This window comes from Onychostruthus taczanowskii, unplaced genomic scaffold (assembly GCF_017590055.1).
Source record: "Onychostruthus taczanowskii isolate IOZ18803 unplaced genomic scaffold, ASM1759005v1 scaffold21, whole genome shotgun sequence".
NCBI lineage: Eukaryota > Metazoa > Chordata > Aves > Passeriformes > Passeridae > Onychostruthus > Onychostruthus taczanowskii.
In genome coordinates this window covers 4394204-4420945 of record NW_024499351.1, presented here as the reverse complement: position 1 = coordinate 4420945, position 26742 = coordinate 4394204, and positions in this window count along the sequence as shown.

The following is a 26742-nucleotide window of genomic DNA, read 5'->3' as shown; positions in this document are numbered from 1 at the left end:
CAGAGGAGGGAGGTTGTGCAGGCAGAAGCCTTCCCACGGCCTGTCCCCGTGCACCAGTGCCCTGTGCCATCGTCATCACATTCCACGGTCTGATGGCTGGCTAGGGAGAACTTCACCCTGCTGGTAAATTGTGCCTCACGCCCAGAGCAGCAGCCTGCTTGCAGTAGTTTTATTTTCGATTGTGATTGATGTTTGACGAGTCTTTTTTAAAAGCCATGCCTCAGTTTTGCTGTCTGTAACCTGAGAGCAATTTTCTAAAGTGAAGTGCCACCAGGACAGCCGCTAATGAAACACTGAATGGCGCTGAGGTTTTCTGGCCTCTCTGCTTCTTGCTGAAGTCACTGGCTTGAATCCTCTAGTCTTGAGATTGATCTTGTCACGAAGATTGTCTGAATGCAGCCCTGGCTTCTTATGACCGAGTGTGGAGGAGGCTGGGCTGCAAGTTCAGCCTTTAGAGACCCCAGAGAGGACCTCAGCTGGGGACAGCACTGAGGGAGACAAGGCGTGCCTGCTTCCACTGGTGCTTGTGTCACTACTTGTTAGTGGAGGAGAAACAGTGCAGCTTTCTGTCTGCCAGTAACTTAGACCTGCCACTGGCAGCAATCTGATGTGTTACCTTCCTTGCCCCAAAGCAATCACAAGCAATCAAAGTTGGGAGCACACGAGCTGACAGGGGGTTGAATGGTCATTGCTTTTCTTTATTTGCTGGCTGCTTACGTGCTGCAACAGGCACTACAAGAGAATTTCTTAATTAACCGGGCTCTGTCCTGGGCGGCGCACGTACACTGCCAATGGGCACTATAAAAGCGTAGTTATTGCACTTTGGCTTGGGAAAAGCCCTGGTGCAGTTGTATTGTTAAGGAAACAGTCTTGGAGGAAAGGAGAGGATGAGACTGGTCTCCTCTCCAAAGGCTGTTTGTTGTCTTAAACATGGCTGGATCTAACCTCGGGGGAGGTGGAGGGTTAATTTGAGCTGCCTTTGAAAACAAATTTGAGCAGCGCACAGCAAGATCTCAGGGAAGCAATGTTTATAATCTGTATCCTGCTTCAAATTGTATCGGCACCGCACTTCTGCCCCACTGCCAAAATTAGCTGCAGTCACCAGGAAGCAGCTGGTCCCAAGCATGAGACCTTGCACTCGGCCAGTGTTGGGTAGCTTTCATACAGTTATGAGGATAGAGTTTTTCCTGGCTGTTGAGCATCACCTACCCTTTGCCTTTGCAGCAGCAGCAGGAAACTTCTCATATGTGGAGGCTGATCCAGTGCTCTTAATCATGCACAGTTCCTGCTGATTTTAGCAGGAGAATTGTTTTACAGTGCATAGTTGAAACGTGTTCCTCGAGAGGTGGTCTGTCTTCTGTCCTCTCTGAAGGAGGGAGGGGAATGCATTGCTGTGCCAGCTGTCTGCCTGTGCATCATTAGAAGCGTACAGGCTATGATACACAGTCCTTAAATTTAAACAACAGTATTAGGGATTTTGTCAAGCTAGGTAATATTGAATCCACAGTGGTTGTCGATTAGCTTTGCTATCCATTAAATCCAGGGTGCTTTCACCTTTTAATTCACTCTGCATAAATTAGTGCACTCCTTTCCTTCATCCTCTTGAAAATGAATAGCTGCTTCTCCCTCCAGTCCGGACCATGGAATATTTGAAAAGTAGCAGTACATTAATTTCTGCCTCAGCAGAGCTTTGCAGGAGAAACAGCTCTTTAGGTTGTTCTGTGGCCACAAAATATTTGAAAGAGTTGGTGTCAGAGCTTTTTTTAATTATTTAAACTATTGAGTAATGCAAACAAACAGAAACAAAGGAAAATAATTGGGGAGGGAAGGAATTCCTCTGCTCTCTCTCTGCTGTTGCAGGTTTTACTTTGCATTCCCCAAGGTAGAAACTTTTATCCTGTCTTTGTGACTGGTTTACTTCCCTTTTCTCCTAGGGCAGGGGGAAATGAATAATTTCTGCCTTCCTCCTGTTTCTTCACCTTCATCAGGAAAAAGGAGATGAACAATGCCAGGACCCTGCTCATTCGTTACTCTCTTCCCTTTTCTTTCTCATCACCAGAAGACTGAAGAGGGAAATGATGGCAGGCGCTCAATATTCACTCATCTTATCAATCCAGCTCTTTAACTGCTTTTGTTGTTCAGTGGCATGATGGTCTTTGGCTTGTTATTTACCAGCTGTTTAATTTAAATCTATCCCCATCAGGGAGCTAAAAGATCCAGTCTTAGGGCTCTTTCGCAGGATTTGTCTAACCACTCTCTAAATTATTTAACATGGCTCTGAACTGTTTGGAGATTTTTTTTTTCCTTTTAAGCACTATGATTTGATTCAAAACATCTGTGAATCTTTGATTCAAAAAATCACAAATGACCTTACATCTGGGCAACAGCTCAGCTCTGTCTTGAACCTGGGTAGGGTCAAGTGTGCGAGTTGTTTGAAAAGCCTAAAATTCCTGACATGTTGAAATTCTTTTCCTACTTGTTTGTTGACAGAAGATGGGCAGGGAAGGCAAGGCAAGGCAAGGCAAAGCAAGATCAAGATGCTGTGCCTCAGGGCCAGAAGTGAATAGAACATCTTGTTACGGAAATAGCCACGAAAATGCTCCTCCCTGCATTAGAAAAGCAGCTATTTAAAGCATAAAGGATCAATTGCCAGTCCTCTTTGCCACTGTTGTCATTTGGATGTGGCATGTGCAAATAATATTTCCTCATGAAAGAAAACTTCCAGCAATGACAGTACTGCTCTGGCATATCCTCTCCCAAAAGGGAGAAATCAGCTCATCCACAGAAATGGCGCCTCCCTCTGAAAAGAATCCCCAGGATATGGGTTTTGTTTTTCCTCCAAGACTTTAGGCAAGTGGATTTTGATCCACTAATGACATCAGGGTGATGCAATTTTTAAGATGCATTTGGACATTAGGGTTATATAGGACAGTGCTCTTGTTAAAGCAAAAATACATGGAGAAAGTGAACGATTTATGTGACGTAGAACAAAGCCCACTTTTCCCTAAGATAGACATAATAAAACTGGCAGTATATGCCTTCGAAAGAGATTGCTTTATCTTTAATGATGTCAGTGAGCAAAAATCCTTTTATTCTTGGCAAATCCCAGTGGGGTGATATCTTTCAAAAAACTGGAAATATCAAACATAGATTTTCCAGGGAGGTGAACCCATGCTTGGCTTAAGCACCCTCAAACTTTCCTCTAGTTGAGACTCACATCTGTATCCCTGCTCTGCAGCTCAAGCCTGCTGCTGTTTGTTATTGTTTGCATTACTTCAGGGCCCACTTAGGGATTGTACAAAATGTTCTTTTAAAAAAAGTAAATATTGAAGTGTCTGTACAGCATTTGAGAGAAACACAATCCTTTTGTAAGGTGCTGCCATCTGATCATTGCAGAAGTACAGAAAAGAAATCTTGGGGACATGCAGGGTGCTGAGGCCTTGGGGATAAATATTTTCACAGTATTAGGGGCTAGGAGTCATCCTCATTTCCATGAAAGCCCCTGTACCAAGTGAAGGGAGAGCAAGAAACCTTTGAGGAGCATTTATATGTCCAATGTAAGTGAACATAAAGAACTCACTGGACACAGGGATTGGACAAGATTTAGACCACCTGAGCCTGGATTTTAGAGCTAAGGATCTCTTCTTGTTTTAGCAAGTCCTAGCTGAGAAATAATTGTTGCGCAACCCTGTGGCTGAGTCCTAAGGGCTGTGAAGATACAACAGAGTTGATGGAGATGCCAGAGAAAGAGATCATTGTCTTGTCTCTCCTATATTTATCTCCTTTTCTCTAAACTCCTTGTTTTATTTTTATTGGGATTTTCTTTGGATTAACCCTATTAAACGCATCACTAGCACTGAAATTTGCCGATGCCAATAAACCCATCTGTTTTATTAACTAACCGCAGTCTCTGGAGTGTTTCTCACTGGCTGAGACATGAGCAGCCCTTTCTGCTGTCTCCAGTGCTGTGTGTCAGCCCAGGGAACAATGGGAGGGAACCCAGGAGGTCGCTGGCAGGAAGTGCTGCTTCCCCTGGATAATTAACCGGCTGGGAGACTGAGGAATGAAGATAGCACATAAGACACACACAGTACAAACTGCTAAAACAATAAACAAACAAACCAATGACCATCACTTCCTTTTCTTATATTGTTAAGGCTGCTTCCTTAACTCAGGTTGCCCCAAACCCACCCCTCAAAAAGCAGCCTTTTAGGCTCATAAATTCTTAACCTCTTCACTGCCAGTTCTTGCTGAAGGCTCAAATCAATTTTTGCCAAGGTGATGGCCAGCACAGGATCTGTGGCTTCTCCTTGGGGCTTGCTAGATAAACTGGATATTACTGTTTCTGAAAGTGATAAAGGTGCTTTTACCAAAAATTCAGTAAAGAGAGACTTCTTGGCCATAAGGCTGCATGGTTATAACATCCTGGTAGCAGGGCTGTTCCTCCTGTAGGTATCAGCTTCCAGATCAGGTGACACAGTCTAGCTCTGAAGAGGTTAATTTCCAGAGAAGCTGGCCTCAGAGCCAAGACCTGAAGGAAATCTGAATCAGGGCTTTGTGTCTCAAACCCAGCTTTCATTTCAAGCCATCCTCTGATGTGCCATTGTTTCACCATCTCTGTTAGAGGGAGCTGCACAACCAGTGCTTGCTACCATCCACACCAGTGAGCATCCAATTGCACACTCTCACTGAGATCCTCTCCTCTGACTCCAGGTAGACTTATTTGCATGGTTTTCTCCCCCATCCAAACCATTCTTTGGAGAAGTTGCTGTTTTGTTTTTTTCTGACCTGCTAGCACCAGAATTATGAAAGCAGATATCGGGCAGTGGCAATGCCAATTCCCACCTCCCTCCAGCTAATTTTTCCAGATGTCTCATGAAGAGCAGTCAGAGATTGTTTTTGTGCACAGTGTCATGTATTTAACCCATGGAGGCCAGTGGCCCCAAGAGCTGTGGTGACTATGCAGCCCACATCCATCACATATAGATACCAGTCTGTGGATCTCATTTCACCATGTCCTCAGCAAAACACTGCAGGCGGGAAGGCACAACCAAGGTTTTTTGGTGAGAATTAGACTGATACTGCTGGAACTGGGAAATTTGGTTTTCAAAAGAGATGCTGATGTTTCTCCTCATCAGCCTGCAGATTCAGAGCAAGGTGGGAGCAGTGGTACTCAGGAGAGGGGCCTGTGGCCCATCCCTGGACCCCTGGCTGGTCCTCTCCTGGCAGCACTGACAAATTCTATCCTGGGGCAGGTCCTGCCTGCTTCTGAGTGCTCCCAGCTGGCACCTTATTTGTTATTACTTTAAATACCTGCTGTTTGTGTTAGGCACAGCAAGAAACCTAGTAAACTGAAAAGGTGACATTTAAAAAATGAAGTCTCTCAATTAGACATTTAATCTCTCTAATAAGGAAGTAATCTGCTAAATATCATGTCTAACAGTTATGCAGTAAGTCCCTATCATACAACCATAGAATTATACACTCAGAGAATCATAGAATCACAGAACAGTTTGGGTCAAAAGGGATCTTAAAAATCATCTAGTTCCAAGCCCTGTGCCATGGGCAGGAACACCTTCCACCAGACCAGGTTGCTCCAAGCCCCATCCAAGCTGGTGTTGAACATTTCCAGAGATGGGGCATCCACAGCTATGGGCAAGCTCTTCCAGTGTCCCACCACCCTGACAGTGAAGAATTTCTTCCTGATATCTAATCTAACTCTATCCTCTTTTAGTTTAAAGCCATTCCCCCTTGTCCTGTCAGTACACACACGTGTAAAAAGTCACTCTCCAGCTCTCTTGTAGCCTCCCCTTAAGTACTGGAAGGCTGCTGTAAGATCACCTTGGAGCCATCTCTTCTCCAGGCTGAACAATCCCAGCTTTCTCAGGAGCTCCAGCCTGTCCTATGAAGACAGGCTGAGCAAGCTGGGATTGATCATCATGTCCCCCTGGGCTTGCTCCAGCAGGTCACATCCTTCTTATGTTGGGGCCCCCGAGCTGGATGCAGAACGTCAGGTGGGGTCTCACAGGGGCAGAGCACAGGGTCAGTATCCTCTCCCTTGCCCTGCTGACCATGCAGATACAGTTGGCTTTCTTGGCTGCAAGTGCTCTTTGCCAGATCATGTTGAGCTTCTTGTCAACAGACAGCCTCAAGTCTTTCTCCTCAGGGCTGCTCTCAACAAATTCCCTGCTCAGCATCTACTTGTGCTTGGGGTTGCTCTGACCCAGGTGCAGGAACCTGTTGCACTTTACGAGATTTGCACAGGCCCATCTCTCAGACCTGCCAAGGTCCCTCTGGATGGCATCCCTTTCCTCCAATGTGTTGACCACACCACCCATATCAAAATGCATCTGTTGAGGTGTGGTTTAACACATGGTGTTTAATAATCCATGAAGACTCTCCTGCTTAATCTAAATTACACTTATAGCCCACAGATTAAGGTGTAGTGCTGGAAGTTTTGCCAGTAAAACTGTTGCTTTAAGTGCTGTGGTACCTGAGGCTGTGCGGTGGCTGGGAGAATGGGGGTGACTTTGTGCATCGGGGTGCTGCTCACAAACCACTCCAGCTGGGTTGAGGCCTCCCTTCTCCTCTGCCCTTCCCAACAGAGGAGCTGTGGCTCCTGTTGTCCTGCCTGGCACCTCCTCAGAAGTCCTCCGTGGTGGCTTTGTACCCTCACTGGAGCACATCTACAACATCTGCTGCTTCCAGATCTGGCATACCATCATATGGACAAAATCAGGCGTACAGGGAAAATCTTCAATGCTTCCTGTGTGTCTAGCTGAAGAGATGAGAACAGACATGGGACATCACATGGAGACATAATGAAAACCAGTTATAGAGATTAGGGAGTGTGGTAGGAAACCTGCCACCAATGTGGATTATTACAGAAAATATCCACTGTTTTGTGCCATACATCCTGCTGGACGCTCTTCAGCTCCTCTCAGAGTGGAGCTCCAGCAACGCTCTGCATGCTGTCAGCCATGGCAGGCCACCCCAATCAGGTGTTCTGCTGCACTCAGGAGAAATAGTGGGTGGTGTGAAAGGGACAAGGGACTGTGGAGCCTGCTGCTGTGCTGTGACTGACGTCTGCTGAGTGCTTGTGACATGCTTTTTTGAGAGGGGGAAACACCTCTCCCTCTCAGGGAGATCAGCCTTCCTCTCACAGAGAAATGTCTCTCCTTGACAGGTTTACATCCTCAATACCTGGTATATATTGGCATGTTTAAGGAATCAGTGTTTTTGAAGCTTTTCTTTTCTACTGCCAAAATCCTTCTCTGTCACAGTGTGTCATTCCCCCCTTTGTCCAAAACAGTGCAGAGTCAAGTGGAGAAGTGATGGATTTGCACATTGAAACTTCAGTGCAAAGGAAGAAATGTGGAACAAACTCTTCCTGAGCCCAAGTCCTTAAATTTCAGAGGGTTTCCAGCAGCCAAAGCCACTTCTGTGGTGCCATTCCCCTGAATTCTGCAAAATGATGCCATGTTCAACCAACTGCAGAAGCAAGAGGTGGAAGAGTAGTGCTGTGGGAACAGCTTTGAAAGGAGCTGGGAAGGGACAGGTGTGCCACTACATTAGGGAGGTCCAGTAAAAACCCCAGCTCCTGCTTTCGTGTCATGAATCAATGCTTCCACCTAAATCTCCTTGCTAACTGATTCATTACAGTATGTCATGCTAACAGTAGGCTTCTGCTATATGCCTCTTTTCACAATGTTATTAAAAAAAAAAAGGGTTTTACAGTTCAATAACAGTTCAAGTGTTTACAGTTTAAATTAAATAGCTTTATTTCTCATGGAAAAGATAGGATGTGTGCTGTTTAAGACTTTACATAAGGTGTGGGTGGATCATCCAGAAGATTATGGAAACTCATTTTTTAGGCACCAGAAGTCCTCTTGTTTCTCTCTTTGTAAATGCTCAGTGATTCTGTGCAGTGAAGTTGCTCTGAGAGCCTCAAGGAACAGCACAATTAGACATGGAAACTAACTCCCTGCTCTCAGAGGACCAAGACACAATCCCTAGCTGCCTGTGGTACTAAACATGATATAAAACCACCTTCACCAGGAGCTCCCAGATTCTCAAAACCCTCTGGATGATGTACTTGAGAGACTCCTAAAAGTATCAAAATTGAATTGCAGTCATTGGATTGGAAAGGCAGGTTCCTTCCTTCCTTCCTTCCTTCCTTCCTTCCTGCCTTCCTGCCTTCCTGCCTTCCTCCTCCGTCCCACCCTGAATCCATGTGAGGCAGCAAATGTCACTTGGAGAATCACTGGGTTAAGGGGAGCATGCATGTTCTGCTGTTGGATTTTCCATTCCTTGCACCTCTTACTGAAGAATGGAAGAGGCACCCAACTTCAGGCGTTGAAGCACACGATAACACACACTATGTGTTTGCCAGTGGGGACCTTGGTTTCCATACCAGCTCTGGCTGTAAACCTAATGGGATGGCTGAACAAGGAGATTGGAGGAGATTGGAGGATACAGCTGGGAGATGTATGTGACAACTTGCTTCCTTTACAGTTTTAGGCAATGAGACCATACTGAACACTTTACCTTTGTCTTGTGCTGAGTGAAAGAGAAAAAGAGAGTGCTCAGAGCTCATTTCCAAAGAGACCAGATCTCTAGGTGGGCAGGATGCAAGGCACTAGTTCTATTAGAAAATGCTGGGGAGTATTACACAGTCTCAGCCACTTGAAAGTTGAAAGTAAATGTCAGCTCGTGTGTGGCACATCAGAGTATTTTGACACAGGTAGAAAGAACATCATAGCATACTTCTTGATTTATGCACTCTATTTAAGGTTAATCTGGCCTTTTAACTACATGTCCACAGAGGAAGAAACTCATTCATAGTGGAGAAACTACATTGTCCTGAAGTGCAATAAGTCTGATTGACTTGGGGTAAACTTACACCACAAAAAATTCTGTTCTAACTGATCCTTATTCAGAAGTGATTAACCACCTTTTGTGAAACTTCTAGCATAAAGAAGACATTTTCCATAAAATGCTCCCAAAACTGAATTTTACTTGTTGTAAGGCCTGGGACACCTGCATCTTGTATTTGGTGGAGTTAGGCAAAAAATAAAGGACCTGGTTTTGCAGCCACTGCTCTTCTATGGAGGAACCTTCAGGGCCAATACTCATGTTCTCTCAGGTCCTCAGGTCACTCAGGTCCTATGTTGCATTGTACGTAGGCCACTGGTGATAACAAGTATAATCTCAAAAACCAAAACAGCAGCTAAACAGCAGTGGAAAAGATGTGCCACAGTTGCATTGGTAGTGAATGGAGGCAGTGCTACATCCCAGCTCTTAGCACCAGCTCTTTGGCTTTCCCTTTCTTCCCCCAGGGGAGGGCTTGCCAGTGTTGGGTGTTTGCAGGTGCTGAGTGACTGATATCATTGAATGGGATGGGGCTGGGGGAGGCTGGAGGTGTTTTCCTGTCCTGTGTTCCCGTAGCAGGTAGATCATGCTCACACCAGGTCTGGGGCATAAGGGCACATTGGGGTTAGTGCTCCTGAGAAAAATGTCTCTGCTCTGCTGCTTCTGGATTCTTCCAGGAAGAAGAAGCAGTGACAGGGAGGTCTGCTGCAGACTTCTCAAGTAGCTCTGATACCAACCTAAGGACTATGTGTGTTCAGAGGGATATATGGACAAATGTAGAATTTGCCAGAGCTAGTATGCCCACAGATTGTGATGCAGGAGAATTGTCAGAGCTGTGAGTGCTGGCAGATGATTTCAGCTGCTTTTTGCAGTGTGTGACCACAGCAGGGTGGTGGGCAGCACAGAGAAGAGACAGAAGTGGAAGAGGAGCACTGTGACTTTCTTGTATTCTCTCCTGTGAAGACACAGCTTGATTCAACTAATGGTAGTAATTGGAGATAATACTTTGCTGAGAGTTTCCTATTTCCTTTATAATTAACCATGGGGAACTTATATATTTTCTTACCTACAGCAGCCTGTCATGTGTGGTGAGAATTTGTTGAATTTTTCTTCATGTTTTCTTTTTCTGCCTTTCTGCCCTGCATGCCCCACCTCCCTCTGTGCTCCAATTCCATGACAAAATTTGGCTTTCTCCACTCATAGATAAATGGAACATCACTGATGGAAATTGCCACCTCTTACATCTGTGAGCTGATAAAGAGCAAGGGTTTTGGGCTCATGGCCAAGAGTGGCACCTATGAAGTCACTATTAATAGTTGCTGTTTTAAAGGCATAGGGCAAAGGTGGCACAGACATGTTAAGTGACTTGCTGATACCAGCTGCTAGAATTAGAAACACTTCAGGGTCTTGGTGTGGTCTGAGAAGAAAGTTTTTACAGTTCCTGTTTTCCTGTCAGGGAGATTAGCTAGGATAGCTAAAGCAGAATTTAGCTTTAGATTTGGGTGTTTATGCCAATTAATCATTTGCTCAGATTCCCAGTTCCCTACCTGAAAAAAAAACCATTAATACACCCAGAGCTGAAATCAGGACCCAGCCAGGGCTCTGTTTTTCTTTGGCTATCTTTCTCTGCCCCCAACTAGCTCACACCATCTGTGTCCTGTGAGAAGGATGCCTACACTGGTGGTGGATGTCTGCTCAGTGGCTGTATCTGTCCTTTCTTCATAAGCTCATCCCTGGATAAGCATATGAACTTCCTGAACTTTAGGTTAGGTCCACATCTTTGTATTTAGCCTAAATTTTTGTCTCTTTCCTATGAACGTTTGTAATTAGTGTCTGAATGTTCTTGTACTTTTGGTCTTTGCACTATCTGTTGGCAATGAATTCCACAGTTTAACTGGTCCTGTGTGAAAATGCACTTCTTTTGCTCCTTTTTGTCTTTCAGCCTGATGATTTCTATGACAACTCCCACCTTTTGCATTGCAAAGATTAGTGAGTAGTATTCCCTGCTGAGTTTTTAGAAACATTTCTGATAATCATTCTTGACATTCTGCATGATTTTCCTCAATCACAGATCTCCTTTTTCAAGCTAAGGAGTCCTGTGCTCTTTAATCTTTTCTTATACACTAGCTATATGACTGATGATAATTCCATAGTTAGTAAAAAATTCAGGTACTACTGTGAACTAATAAATTGCTTGAACAGACAGAGAGAAAAATTTTGTTTTTCAATCCACAGAAACCTCATTCAAGATAGGAGGACGTGCAATGTAAAATGCAACTGAATTGTCTTCTAAAAATGCCTACCTTAGTATAGTATTATGTCTTGGCCTTTTTAGAAGACCACAGTTTTCCCTACCAATTCAACAGCACAGAAGTCTAAGCAACTGCCCTAAAATGATATCCAAATTAATTATTTTTGAGCACTGTCCTTTCCCTGTAAGATCTGAAATGAGAATTAGTATTTTTCAAATGCTTCATATGCTACATGCTCATGAGGACAAATTACACGTGTTGTACCTACAAATACCCATGGCCATGTATTTTTAATTTAACTAAGATACTGATGTCAGTAACCAGAGAGACAACACAGATGCTTTGGGTCTCAGACCCAGATGTTTTGGTCGCTGTGACAACACTTGTGCTGACACTGTTGGCAGCACAAGCAGCCCCAACACAACTGCTGTCGCTGCACAGTCCTCAGAGGAGCAAACAAACCTGGTCCTCTCGTGGCAGAGCCCTGGGTAGCAGCCTGAGCATGATGCAGAAGTTTATCTTCATTGCAAAGTTACCTCAGAAGCTGAGGGGAAAGCATGAGTGAAGCTGTTAATATTTCACTTTCTTTGTTCTCTGAAGAGCAGAGGGAAGAAAGATCTAGTTTGCTGTTGCTTAGAACAAAGCAAGTGGGTTTTGTTTTCCTCTATTCACATTAGAATGTGCAACATAGGAAGGGACAGAGATGAGGACATCCCAGTCAGGCACCTGTGCCAAAATAGGGAGGAAATGGCAATATCTCCGATGTTTTGGCAGCTGGCAACACGGGGAATTCATTTAAACGTGACTTAGTGAGTCGGCTACCCTGTGTAACCAATCTTTCACAGGGTCACTGGAGTGATTTAATGTTTCATTTCACACTCGTTAATAAATTAGTCTTTCTTTCAGTGACTTTGCAAGTATACCTTAAGAAAGGCAGGATAGAGGTGGAGAAGTGCTTAAAATACTCTACGCATAACCCACTTTTTATTTGTGCGTTCGTAAACAATTTATTTCAGTCTTGATGCATTATATCTGCATGAACACAGATGCCAGGCAGTGATGTTCACACATATCTTCCAGAGAGGAGCAGTGCTTGATGATTTGGCAAGATGTCAGTGCTTTGTTAAAATTCTACAGGTATAATTGGTGACTTTCCTGTAATCAGATGAGTAGATAGAGGATACAGGGTTGTGTTTTCAGTTGGGTTTTTTTGTTTGCTTGTTTTCCACAGGCAGGTTGTTATTATTGCTGAGAAGATGGGACATATAATGCAAATGACAAAATCTAGATGATGGCTATATTACCAAGAAGCAGAAAACAATCAAATGGAAAAGAAAATCACTAGGAGAAGTCTTGACAAGGTCATAGTGCATGACAAAGGAGCAGCATGACCAGGAGGATGTATCACACCTAACCCAATTAACAAGGCTATTTAAATGTGAAAAAAACCTTGGTTCAGTCATGGTTTGACTGAAAGCAGTCAAAGAAAGGTAGCCATCAAAGATTAGCAACAGAGAGCAGGGAGGAATACATACATATTTTCTCCTTGTCAGTAAAGTATTTTCCAGTCATGAGAGTGTCTTGTGCCGCATGCTGATCTCACAGATGGTGCCATAAATCAAGGCTAACTCTAAAGTGTCAGTGGAATTATCTGTGTGTAAATGGTATCTGAATTGGTCCCTAGCTGTGAAAGACAGGGATTGCCTTGGGGAAGAAGCACAGATAGGAGAAGTAAAGGGTTTGTTTTCCCCTCCTTCCTCCCCCCGTCTTTTTTTTTTTTCTTGCCTTGGAGTCTGACTCACTTTGAGATTTTGAGGATTTTGCATAATTCTTTTGCCTTGGTTTCCTCCCTGCAACATCAGCTGATAGTTCCAGAGGAGTGGAAAAGTTTGATTATGGAAATTCTTGTTTATTACTGTTAATGGAAGCAATATAATACATTAGAAAACTTTAACTCAGTCAGGGGACTTTGAGGGCAAAGGTCTCTACAGATTCACCAGTAGCTGGTTTTTGAAGTACCAGCTATAATGCTGTATGATGAAGAAAACTTTCAGCTTCAAGAAAAAAATACAACCCAAGAGTAAAGCAAAGAATACAATCCTGTGACTGCATGGGTCAGACTTCAAAACTCAGTATAAGTTCCTTGTGACTCACATGTGAATTCAATGTCAGGCAGTAATGACCACAAGCCATTCTTCTTTGATGTCTGTTCAGCTTATATTAAATTTGAGGATTTTCTGCAATATTTCTGTAGATGAAAAGGATTTTAGAGGTCTGTTACCTCAAGGAGAGACTGTGGGCTTGTCCAGCCTGTTGTACTCTTTGCCTACCCTTCATTGCTTTTCCAAAAGACACACCTAACTTTTGGTTAAAGATTGTGAAGGGTGAGATCTGTGCTGGTTGTCTGTTCAGTGTCGGGAATATTCATTAAAACACGTGGGCATGTTACCACAATAATCTTATTTGAGTTTGAGGTAATGGATGCTCACCTATCAAAAATCTTACCTGTGTACTACATAGGGGCTGATGTGCTGCCACAAGGGAGCAAGCTGGCAACCTAGTAGCAGGGATAGACCAAAGCCAGTGAGTGATGTTATCCTAGTGTCTCAAATAAATTATCAAGTGCTAAGTAAAGAAAAAGAGAGCTTCTGAAATTGTGAATTTAGTTTCTGGAAAGAAAAATCCAGAAGCCTGCTCAGTGGGAACACATCCTTCTGCTTTCTAATAGAGGAGGCTGGGATGTGCCAGCAACAGAAGTTTTCTGGCCTTAACTATAATTCTGGACATGAAAATGGGATTAATTTTGCCTAAATGTGGCCAGGTGTCTGGCCTCCTTCCACCGTCAGTGGAGAAAATGGAGGTGATTTATCCAAGCTCTCTCTGTCCCTGAGCTGTGGAAGGAACCTAGTTAGGCCAGATAGTAACTTACAGACAGATAAAATTAGCAAGATGAATTGCTTTTTTACTACTTTATATGTTTAACAAATTCCCCACAATTGTGTATAGGGTCTCTGTTTTACACAGAGAGAGGAGCATGAGGCTGAGGTGAACTGACTTCCCCAAGAGACAGATAGCAGCACAACTGAGGTTCACACACAGATGCATCTGAGTCCAGCCCCCACCCTTCTTCCTCTGTCTCTACCCTACTGCCTTTAAGCTTATACTGCCTCCCAAGGACAACAAATAACTACTCTCTGTGCAGGAAACCATTTCCACTACATGGACATAAAGAAGGGTAAAAAATTATGGCTGAGTAGAGGAACACAGCCAGCTCCATCAGGCAGGTTTGGAGATTTAGGATTTGTTGTGGGACTTACGGGGTTTATTACCAAACTTGGCCAATTTCAGTTTCCTAAAGTAGGGTGAAATTTTCAGAAAATTGGTTTTGTGAAGAATTATGCAATGATTTACTTGCTTTGCCTGACAACAGCATTGCATTGTTGCTGTTGCTCTTTTTGCCAAGCATATGGAAGCTGAGTGCTCCCTGGCTAGTATCCAGACATCCAAAATTGATGGGAATTGCCATGAGGGTTCTAGCTAATGGGAGACATAAAAAATGAAGCCTGTTTTATTTTTGCTTGTTTCTTTTCTTATGAGGGTTTTCTTCACAGAACAAACCTAGATATGACTGTGTGCAGCATATTTCTTCTGTGTTGTCCCCCTGGGGATGACTTACACCAAGCTGTGATCAGTTTTGCTGTTCCAGCCCATTGGGCTCATCAGTTTAGTCAACTGACTTTTTAAATGACCCTATTCTTCCTGACTTTGGAAAAAGTGGTAGGAATCTAATTGCACTTCTGGGCATGGGATGTAATGCCAAGGTGGTGGGATGAAAGAAGAGGAAGAGTCTGCTTCTCAGAAGGAGAAAAGGTCGCTGGCCAAACCTGCTGAGGTGGCTTGGGTGAGCCAGTCATCAGCACACATGATACGCTTTAAGCCACGGAGTGGTGTCTGCACAACCCAGTGCAGGATGCTCAGTGGTTTCTTATCCACAGGGACAGATGCTACAGAGAAGCTTAGATATGCACCTGTAGCTAGATTAAACGTTTGAGGGCCTATCTTCTTCAAGCCATTAGAGCCTGGGGTGCCTCTTCACAGACTGCTGTATTTGAACTCTCTGGACCAAACTGTAGATTAATAGCTCTGCAGATGGAGGAATCTTTTTTTTCCTAAATCACAGTTCTGTTTCATTTTATGTTGCTTGCTAGATTAAGTTTTAGAGCTTTCTCAGTTGTTTTTTTTTTTTTTTTTTTTTTTTTTGTATGCAAAGTGAGACAAGAAATTTTTACTGTTGTGCAGTTTTGAAAGCTTTTTTTCACTTTTTGCCGTAAGCAAAGCTCAGGAAATCGAAGGTGATTCATCTTTAAGCAGCAAGTGATTTAAACCAAACAATGCTTTTTGATTTATGGTAATAAAAAAGATTGCAGAGTGATGACAGGTCAGATGAAAACTCACACTGCACCGATTTTTATGATAAGTATCATTACATTCCTGCACTCAACTAATGCTCCACTATCAGTTTTATTTGTGCATTTTATTTATATTAAAAGTTTTTATTTTGAGAATTTATTTCCAGGGTGTGATTGACAGCCTTGGAAAAGGCAGTATGCTATTCAGAGAACAGATATAAAATTTCCTCATGCAGTTCTGCCTGTGTGCTGCAGATCATCAGGATCACAACAAAAAAGTAAAAGAACATGAGATCATCTTTCTGTGGTCAGACTAAAAGTATAACCTGATATCTTGTCTTCTGCAGTAACCCATGAGTCCTGGGGAATACCATGAAAGAAAGGGAAATGCCGGGTAATATTTTCTCCCCAAAATTTTCACAGTCACCAAGAATTTGGGGCTCAGAGATTTCTCATGCTGAAGTTTCACACATGTAGGCATGCTCACAGCATTGCTATACACACACAAAGAATGCACAGTATCCTATGGCAAGATGTTCCGCGTTCTTAGTTGCATTTTTTGTGACAACAAAATATTTTTGGCCTTTTTTTGTTTTGTTTTGTTTGTTTGTTTGTTTTTTGTTTTGTTTTCTTTTGTCATTGTTCTTGTTGTTTGTTTGGGTCTTTTTGATTGGTTGGGTTTTTATGGTGTGGGTTTTTTTTCCTTTTCCTTTTGGTCACCAGCAGGTTTCTTTGAATACTTCCCACTTTTGGACTGAAAAGGGGGTTTCCATATCCCTAGGTCTATGTCACTCTCTGGGAGGGCCATTTGGTTTCTGAATCTTTCCTTAAGCAACAGAATTTCCTTTTGTGCTAACTTCATGCCTAGACTTGACTTAGAGGATGGCCATGAAAAACATGAAGTATTAATGAGCACTAATGATGAAGTCGATCCCAATTATAAGATTTTTTTAATCAACTGATTTTTTTTATTTTTAAGCTAAATAATGTATTTCACTTCTCTTGTGGATTTATAGCTGCTGGAAGTACTTCTCTGTCATGCTTTTAATTAATTTGTTTTTGGGGTTCTTTTTCTGCAACAATTTAGACAGCTTTTTGCTTATTTAAACTTGGCTTTCATGAATCTGCTTGACTCCAGGAGCCAGAGTTTTAAGAAATGGGTCAAGTACCGTAAAACTGAAGAAAGCCATAAGATCTTGCAACATTAGGATATTTACAGTGTTGTAGTTGTTTTCAGAAAACTCATTCAGGAAACATCTAAACCATGCTGTACTTAGGCTGCTCCAGAGAGTCACTGGTTTCTGTGTTTAGGAAAGAGAAACAGAGAAAAGTAGGTTTGGAAAGGGCCTGTTAATATTGTTTGGCTCATCCCCTTTCTGAGACAGGATTTCTGTGCCATTGTTTGTCCAAGCTAGACTTAAATTTTATTCTGGGACAAAGAGATTACAGCCTTGCACCTATCCTAGTGCTTAACTATCCTATGGCCAGAAAGTTTTCCTAATGTCTAAACTAAGTCTCTCTTTTGGCAGCCTAAGCTTATTATTTCTTATCCCACCCTCCACAGAGATGAAAAACATTTATTTGCTGGTTCTTAGCAGCAGCCTCTAGAAAAGCATTATCATGTCCTTCCTAGGTCACCTGTTCCCTATGTGAAACAACCCCCATTCTCCTCTTTCTTCTCACAGGCCACTGTTTCTAGACTGTTCACCTTGTCACATTTCAGTTCCCTTGTTTTGGCACCTGTCTTTATTGAGGCATGAAAGTGGACCCAGCTGTTTCTTTGGGGAGGACATCAAGCCTGGGGCAAGGTCGCAGGGAGGAGATGGAACATTTCTCACATCCAGCTAGCACAGCCATTGAAGAACCCCATCCATGTGTCTGGAGGAGCCAGAGGGCTCTTTCTCCTGTTTGCCCATCCCTTTGTGCATTGCTGCCCTCCCAGCCAGTCCCTCCCACCTTCTCCCACCTAAGGGCAGCATTTTGCACTTACCTCCCCCCCCAAGTTGTTGCCTTTGTGTGGACCACGGCCCCACAGCTGGGTACACAGCTGTCTCACACCTCGACTGGGAGACCTCTGGACTTCAACGTGACCCCAGGGGGTGATGCAATGCAGAAGACAGGTGTTGCAGGGACCTGTCTAGACACAATCACTTCATTACTAAAAGCACTTGAAAAATACCGTAGGCCTTGTCTTCTCCCTGTACCTTATATTTCTTGCACCTGGTCAGTGCTACAGGATAAAATGTATTGCTTCTCTCCCATGAGACATGATTTCAAAAAATGTCCAGTAACTTGTTTTTCTTACAACTACCTGTACCTGAGACTTGTGTCTCTTTGGCCATGTCTTCAGTCATGAAGTTACAGCTCGCATTTCAGCCGAGTTTGTTCCACCTCTGCTGAGTCCACAGGGATTCAGCTGATAGTTAAGAGCACTGTACTTGATGTCTTTGGACTGGTGTTACCACCTTTTAGGGATAATCCTCCAATGTGCCCTGGCATTTTTCATGGTCCAGCCTGTCTGGAGTGCACTATGACCACACTTGCTACATGCCCTGGACATGGGTCCAATATGCCATTAGAGCTGGAGTTCACTGATGAGTATCAACATATTGCACTCATCACAGTAATTCAATGTTTGTAATTTTTTTGCTTCATGCACAGTGGCCTTAAAAATGTGTTGAAGCAGCATTTATTATTATCTTAGCATATTATTTTCTTAGTGATGGTGTTGGCAATGTCATAAACCTATCATTCCTTCTTTCCTGCACTGGTCAAATCTGCCCAGTCCACTGATGTCTGACACACTTTGCAACTTATAAAAGCAAGACACTAAAAAGATTTACTCACATCTCCTTTAAATGAGGTAAGCTGTTTTTGGCAGTCAGTGGTTTTCACCTCTGTCTGACCAGCTTTCATCAGTAACTGCTCTGTGCTTGCCTCACACTGTGGAGCACACACTGTACTTGGCACTCCTTGCTACTACTGTACGATGCAGATCTCCCTGGGCAGTTGATGAGTCACTTTGGTACTACTTCTCCCTGCTCCTGCTGCTCCCAGATGTCAGCAGAGCCTCCCAGTAGAATGATATTTGGAGTTTCTGACAAATCTGAAGGAATTAAGTGGGGACCTGTTATTACTGTCCATTGCCAGGTCATCATCAAACTGACACGATCTTATTCCTACACGAGCACAGAGCCTGCCTAATGCCTAGGATTAAAGGAAATCCTGGGAAATTCATGTGCTAGTACTGTCTTGCCATTTTCTTCTTGTTACTCCCTACAGCCCTCTCTCCTCATCCTCCTCCCATTCCTTCAAAGAGGGCAGGGCAGAGATGAGGACGATCTGGCCAAGAGATTGAAATGTCTCTTTGAAAGGCATCTGATAAACTTTTTTCAGTTAAGCAGATAAACCTGTCACTCATGGAAGGAGCATTAATGAGATCCATCTATGTGCTGTTCTTTATGATTAATTGTTTATTTGTTCAGTTTTTTTATTTTTATGATTGCCAGGAAGATCAAAGATCTGGTGCATGGGTAACAGGGAGGAGAATGGAGGGTGGAGGAGATATTTGAATTTAGGTAGGGCTGTCTGGAGCATAAAGGTTATAAGTTTCATGATTTTGTGCAGAGATTGAGACTGAACTGATTGAGACAGCAGCTGGATTACCTTGAATTGAAACCATCTCATCAACAGTTGTATTCTTCAAGCCTGTCAATTGCTTGGGCTCGTCAAATTACACCATGTCATTTTTATTAGCTTGATGTCTGGAGAGCTATCTCAGCCATTAGAAAAGATAGTTAAAACTACATCAAATTATTTATATGTAACATAACATTGCTGTTGGGTTGCCAGCCACTAAAAAACTTTGACATCGCCTCCAGTGTATCACTTCCCGCTGAGTAGCAACTTTTAATATAAAATAGAAGCCATTAGCAATGCTACATGGTAAAGTGCTCAGAGATTGGCCTTACTCATATTTTGTTTGGCTGCCAATAGCTTTAATCAGAGTTACCTTTTCTGAGTCATCAGTGTGACTAATACCCTTGTGAGGCCACCTAGAACAGACCTTTTCTGAAATTGCTTGTCCTCTTCCCACAGAGCTACCTCTGATCCATAAAGGCAACTTTGGCAAATCCCTTTGGTCTTCCATTGTATCACAGTCCACATCACAGAATTAAATCAAGTAAGTAAAAACACTGGTGTGTTTCCTTGGGGACATCATTAAGTGTTCTGCTGAAAGGAGAAGTGCTTGTCATTTCTGATGCAAAATAAAATTAGTTAAGTGACTTGCCCAAACTCCCATTTTGAAGCGGTGTTAGACCTAGGATTAGGATCAATCACCTGAGTCCCAATAACAACATTTATTCACTAAAAATAAAATAAATAAAAAAATCTCAGCTTCTCTAAACCCATCACACTGGATTTTCAGATTCAGTCTAATTGGGAATATTAACATATAATTCCAAACATTCCACTCTATTTATACCTCCCTCTGTCAGTACACATCAATTACCACATTTCTGCATATATGGACCGTGTTAATTGTCAAAAACCTTTTAATTCAGCAGAATTGAAGCTTGTTTGTAGGTATGGCAAGGAGAAGAGGTGTATTATATTACCAGACATGGACCTTTTCTTCAGAGTCAAGAAGATTATTCAGAGTCAGAGTCATGATCCTTTCTGTCCTTGGTGCAGAATGCAGTAGAAGCCTTTCCCCACAAGTAGGTTATTTGAAGCTTAGGGTTATTTTAGGGAATGTTATTTCCAACGGAGTTCAGTTTTTCTGGAAGGTGAGTTTATATGTTAAACCCATGGCAGCCTAGCAGATCTTGTCATAGATAATCAAGGTGTTTGTGTACTGTAAGTAGTTTGATAATTTCTGATAGCAACCTAGGGATTTAATTTTTAACTTTTTAAATTAATTGTGGTGAAAAGTTATCAATGAGCACTGAGGCCTCACATGTCTAGTTGCCTTGATACAAAATTTGCTCACACCTCTGTGCAGCTTTGAAGACCCATTCTTGTGTGTGTAACAGCATTGTTCTACAACATCAAACTTAATGGGAGTACTGTGTTAAGTGTCTTTCTCCACACCTTTGTGTGGGTGCTAGCCAGGGCCACCTTGGGATTACTAAGGCTAAAATCAGTTTACTTGTGTTCTGCTGTTAATCTAGCACAGTGGTGATGATATGTGTTGCGTTGGCACATGGCCTCACAAAATCAGCTGGGCAAGCAACACTGAGTCGGCGCCGCAGGAGAGTGAGGGCCAGGAGGAAGTGGGAGAGGAAGACAGTCACAGGGGAAAGGATTTCTACACTCCTAATGGTGGTTAAAGATTCCCCATTCTGTTGCTTTGTGGACACACACTAGAGCAGTTACATCTCATTTTGTTTCAATGTTCAAGTGATGCAGGCACTGGGTACCTTGGGAGGCATCAGTCATGGGCAGGCAGTGAACCCTGAGAGGCCTCTGTGGCACTCCTGCCATGTAAGCCAACACAGCATGGATCAGCATTCTTTAATTTGAATACTTACTAAAGGATTCCTTAATACTGTCTGATACAAACATGCATGTAAGTGTGTATGTAGATGTGAGTATATACAGATGCCACTTAAAGAAGCTGTGTGATTCAACAATACTTCACAGTCTAACAGAAAACTGTAGACATGTTTGTCACTAATTAAATAGTTTCTTATCTAGGATTATGTACTTTTGACTTCTGTTTAATGAGATTTCTCTATCAAGATCTGGGAAATAGCCTTTTTCTTTGTGTTTAAGTAATATTTATGCTTCCACATGGATTACATGACTCAGCTCTTATCATTTATTGATTACAAAGTTACAATTAAAGACCTTGAGTTTGGCAGACAGAAGCACTCTTTTATTTTCTCAAATGAAATTTGAACAAAATTTTAAATATGCAAAGAAGGCCTAAATTCACAGTGCAATATTGATTACAAAGAGTTAATTTGTCTAATGAGTCAATTCTGAGAAATTCTGCGATGCCTAAAAAGTGAAGATTGCCTGGCGAAGTGTGGTCATGTCCTTCTGCACTCTCTGCTCCATCATGCCGTGAAAACTGCATTATTCTTGTTACAGATGCTAAATGATATTTTAAGGACTAATTCTTTCAAGTAGAAGATTTTTTTTACTGCAATTTACCCTGGACCCTTATACACTGTTTTTTCAGTTGTCATTCAGCAGTTTTGTGTTTTCTGCTCTTGGTGGGGAATGTTCACCTTGCTCTGTTTTAATATTATTTATAATTAAAATGTTCTGGTTTTCAGTGGAAGAATATATTTTCACAAGAGTCATCTAAGACATGCTTTTCACTTTTATCTTAAACTTTCAGTACCTGAAGTCCAGTAATTTTGACCAGTGCCAGTAATTCTGACCAGTGCCCTTCAGTGCAGAATGAAAGGAAGAGAAAGGGTGTGCTGTGACTGGATTGTGAGGTACACTTCTGATAGCCTACTTTGGTTGACCAAGATACTTGGAGATTTTCAAATTTTTGTTCTCTTCTGATAACCTACTGGGCATTTGTGTGTTTTGTTCAACCAAGATACTTGGAGATTTTCAAATATTTGTTCTCTTGCTTTTGTTAAATGCAACCTTATCTCAGCAGCTGCTCTCAGAATCGATACCAAACCTTACCAAGGGGCTGAACAGTCTTGCTTGTTTTCTTATTTATCCATTTATTTATTTATTTATTTATGTATTTTTCAGTGAGTACAGATTAGGCAGGGAGAAGGAAAAATCAGAGGAAAAGCTGGTGGAAATTCTTGTAGTAGAGAAGGTTTTGTGGTGTACAAATCTTTGAATTTCTACATGCTCCAGCTTTGGCTCCCCAGAACCATGAAAAACTCTAACTTAATTTACGGGAGGGGGTACAAGAGAAGAGGAAAAAAACCTTCAGGAGAACGTATGTGTGTGACCCTCCCTGCTGCCAATTAGAGGACAGAGTTCTGTTCTTCATGCAAGTGCAGGTCCCTTTCCTCTGGCCTCCTGAGTGCTGTGGTCCATCCATGTGAGATGGTAGTTTCAAGAACTGATGAAGTTTGACTGCAAATTTCATGTTCTTTCTCCTTCAGATGAGCATATATTTATTCAAGTTGCTTTAAATTACTTTCCATTAGATCCAGATAGTTCATACTCAGGCTCTTTCATACTCAGGCTAAAGTATAAAAAGGTCATATACAGTAAATAAAAATATATTCTTCTTGTGAAAACTGAAGGAAAAATGTGAGCATTAATTAAGTTAGAAAAAAAATTGAAAAGCATAATTTTCTTATTCAACAGCTTTTCCTTGAATGTACTTTGCTTTGGGTACATGCACTCAAAGACATTTTATGCATTTGTTTTCTTTTAAAACAATTATTAAATATATTACAAATTCTTTATCTCTGTGTGCAATCAGGAGAGCTTTCACCTTGTTCATCTTTGCAGAGTCTTTATTGCTGGTAATGACATGTAAGCATGGAGGAATTGTGGTAAGAAATTTAAAAATTGCTGTGATCTAAAGCAAGTGACAGACATTTCATAAAATGCATGTACAAGGGTCAGGATAGGTGAGTATAAGATTTTAGCAGAGGGATGACCTATTATGTATATGTTTAAAAGGAAGTTCTCAGGTACTTATTGTGCTATGTAATTTTTTAATGTAACTGTATGTGACGTGTCTCCAGGAAATGGATGGTGTTAGATTATGCAGAGCCTCAGATGAGCACTCTGAGTATTTTAAACCAAAATATGCAAACTTTACCACTCTTTACTTCCTCCTAACCCCCTGAGGCCATGTTACATACCTTTGACAGCCTCCAAACTCTCACCTTACTTCTGCAAAACCCAGTCCCAGACCTCACCTAGCCCTCTTCTTAATCTGCCCAGTTTCAAAAGCAGGATGCTAATGCCTGTGCCCACACATTTTGTTTGAAGAGGTCCTATCCATTTCCTTTGCTCTCATTTTCTGTTGGAAAATGGAAAAACTCACCTCACACATGAAGGAGATATTTGCTGAAATTCAGCCTAGGGGACTTTCTGAGAGCATCACTTCTTTTTTGCCTATGACCCAGGGGCAGCTCTTTTCTTTTCCTTATCTAGGAGTTGACTGGAAAGAATCTGTTTCTTTTACAGCTGTCAAGTGCATCTGACAATATTTGTCCTTGTATTCATGTGCACACTGCAGAAGGCTACAGAAGGCAGATGCTTCGTCCTCTTGTTTTCCTGATCTCAGATTCCCAGGAGATTAAAGAGAATTAAATAAAATGTAGAAAAACTTTAGCATTGGAGGTTTCAATATCGTTAAGGAGTCTAATATATTGTAATTGTTCAAGCCTTTGATGTTTTCTTTTGGGCCTGTTTCTTCATCACCATGATTAAGTTAATGGTGCATTCTAGATAAATATGACATTTCATACAAGCCTCTTCTTGCTGCTATGGAGACATGTCTTGTTGAGTGTGTCGACTTCACTGTGGTCTGGAAAGGATGATAAGTTCAACATGTTTATGCCAGGTCTTCCTAGCTCCTCTCTTTGTTGTTAATAGCTTAACATGCTTGTAAGTATAATAATTGCCAACTTAACACATTTGTCTTCATTAAAGCACTTCAACAGACCTCAGTTAATGAAGCCCTAGCATTGTGGCTTTGGGAGGGAAAGGCCTTTTACAGTGCAGGAAAAAAAGTGAAATTAAGGGACAGAGACACTATAAACTTACATCTTCTGAGGTGTCCAGGTACCTAAGGTCCGGGTTTTGCGTTAAGGTCTCTCCAGTGGCAAAGCCATTTAGAAAATTTTTCTGTTCTTCCCTACAGTCCCACTAAAGTTTGTCTTTCCCCTCAGCCAAAATGGTTCTGTGTTTGTGAGACTTCTGAAAGGCTGATCATCGTGGTGCAAAGAGGACATCCTGGTCCCATCTCCTTATCCAGCCCTTAATGAGGACAGATACCAATGGAAATTTTTCACTATAAAGATGGAAACAAAACCAAACTAGGATTCAGGTTTTGCTCATGGTGGCAGGGTGGCAGTCCCTTTCAAAAGAAGCATCTGCTCCTTGCTGTGCATACAAGAGGAAGACGAATTCTCACCCTGCCTAAGGTGAAGAAATGTCATGTAAACAATGTAATCAACCCTTTTCTAATTTTTCTGTGTTGTTTGCCTTTCCCCCCCCGCCCAGTCTGCAGTTTTTAATGACCTCCTTAATCCATGAATTCACAAACAGCCAACAGGGAGGAGTAGGGATTAGTTCCTATGACAGAGGGAGGGCAAGAGCTTTGCCAATAAAGAATTCATATTTTGGAATAATTTCCATGGAGATTAATGGGCATTTAGTATACAAAAACTAGAGGTATTTTGTGTGCATATCTGTCTATAGCAGGTCAACATGAATACTAAACCCATTGTGTTCTCCAGTTGGTCACAACAGGCTGGAAATGGGATCTTGTACTTGATTTGCTGTTTAAGAGTGGAAATCCCTGTGTCCACAGGAAAGCAGGGGCAAACTCCCATGGAGCCAACATGTCACCTATCTGCACCATGGAGTCCAGGGTGGCGTCAGCTTTATGCACTGTTTTGCATAATTTTTATTTCTGCCCTCTCTACATAGGTTTTAATAAAGGACATGTTAATGAGCACTAAGTGACATTTATTATCCAGACAGCATATCAGGGCCAGTTAGCCTGATGGATTGGTAGGAACATGTCTTAGCTCCATACCATTATTCAGTCCTTAATTAGGAATTTTGCCTTAGTAAGTGCTGAAAACCATGCAAGGCTTTCAGATTTACCTTGTGTTACTTGTAAGGAGCAAGTGCTTCTTCTGCACACTCCAGAGGGCACAGTCTTCCACCAATATCTGTGAAAGGCTTTGCTCTAATTTCTCATTTAGAAGAATTTAGTGTGCAGGGACTGTGTCTGCATGCAGGAGAAGACCCAGGCAGATGTAGCTGTGCCAGTCCTTTAACTCCTTTAATTTAAAAATGTGTCAGAGGTAGTTTATTTTTCCAAGTATGGAAATCAGGACATGCCTGTAGTTTATACCTAGAACTTACCTCTAGATGGGTTCATCCTCTTTACAGCCCTAGTCCTTTTTGCTGGACCAGCACACCTCTAGCTGCATGGTCAGACACTTGCCAAATTGCTGTTAGAGCTGAGCTCCCTCTTCTAATGGGGTCTGAACAAGATGTTAGTTCTCCCAGAAAAACACGGTGGGCATCTCTGGCCAAAATAAAGCTCTGGTGGCACAGACAACCACTGCATCAGGAAAAACCTCAAAGAGTATTTCTTTCTGAAAGTAGTGGAAGCAAAAGGACTATAACTGCAACCTGTTAGCAACAACTCAGTGCCTTCTATCAAGTGAAAGAAAATTGTACTTAGATCCTTTGGGAGATGCATTTGGATGTAGCTAGTTTTAGAATATTTCAGGGAGCCTTGGGGGGAACTTCTGGCGAGAGTATTTACTTTGCAGCCACTACCTGTGGTAGCTGCAAACTGTCATGTTTATTTTTCCTCTCCTGGGGAGATAAAAACCATGCCTGTTTCCAGTGATGATGGTGGCTTGCCCTGTAAAACACCTTCCTCTGTATATACAGCAGTGTAATATTTGTGGCGAGGCAAAACTGAGCAAATCAGATTTGTTTGCAACAAATAGAACTTGCTCCTCAGAGGCTGCTGTGGTGCAGCTTCCCCAGTTCAAAATGATGCTAATTTGCTCTCACCTAGTTACCAAGGGGAGACTGTGATTTCAGATATGTCACCTGCTGGAAATGACTAGAAGACTGAAAAATATATTCAGCTCCTCAGGGAGTGTTTTTTATCCTTTTAAATGAGTTTTTGTGCGAAGAAGTATTTGATAGACTGCCCCCAGTGTAAGATAAATAGTTTCCGTGAGTTCAGGACTAATTATCCTCAGGGACACAACAGACTGAAGAGCTAGATGAGCCAGAAATAAACTGGTATCTCTTGGCTGTGGTGGGAAGCAGGCATTTACTTACACACTTAGATGGCTGTTGAGGTTGTTGCTGCTGGAGAAAAAGTGGGTGGTTTTCTCCTAGGAGCCTCCACATGCAACAAAGAACACGTGCACTACAGCAGCACTCTCTCCATTGTGCACAGGTAGATGTACACCATAGCAGCACTTGCTGGCTCTAGGTATTTCAAACTAAACAGGCTCTTAACATGGCCCAAAGACAGAAGTTTTTGTGCATGTGGCACT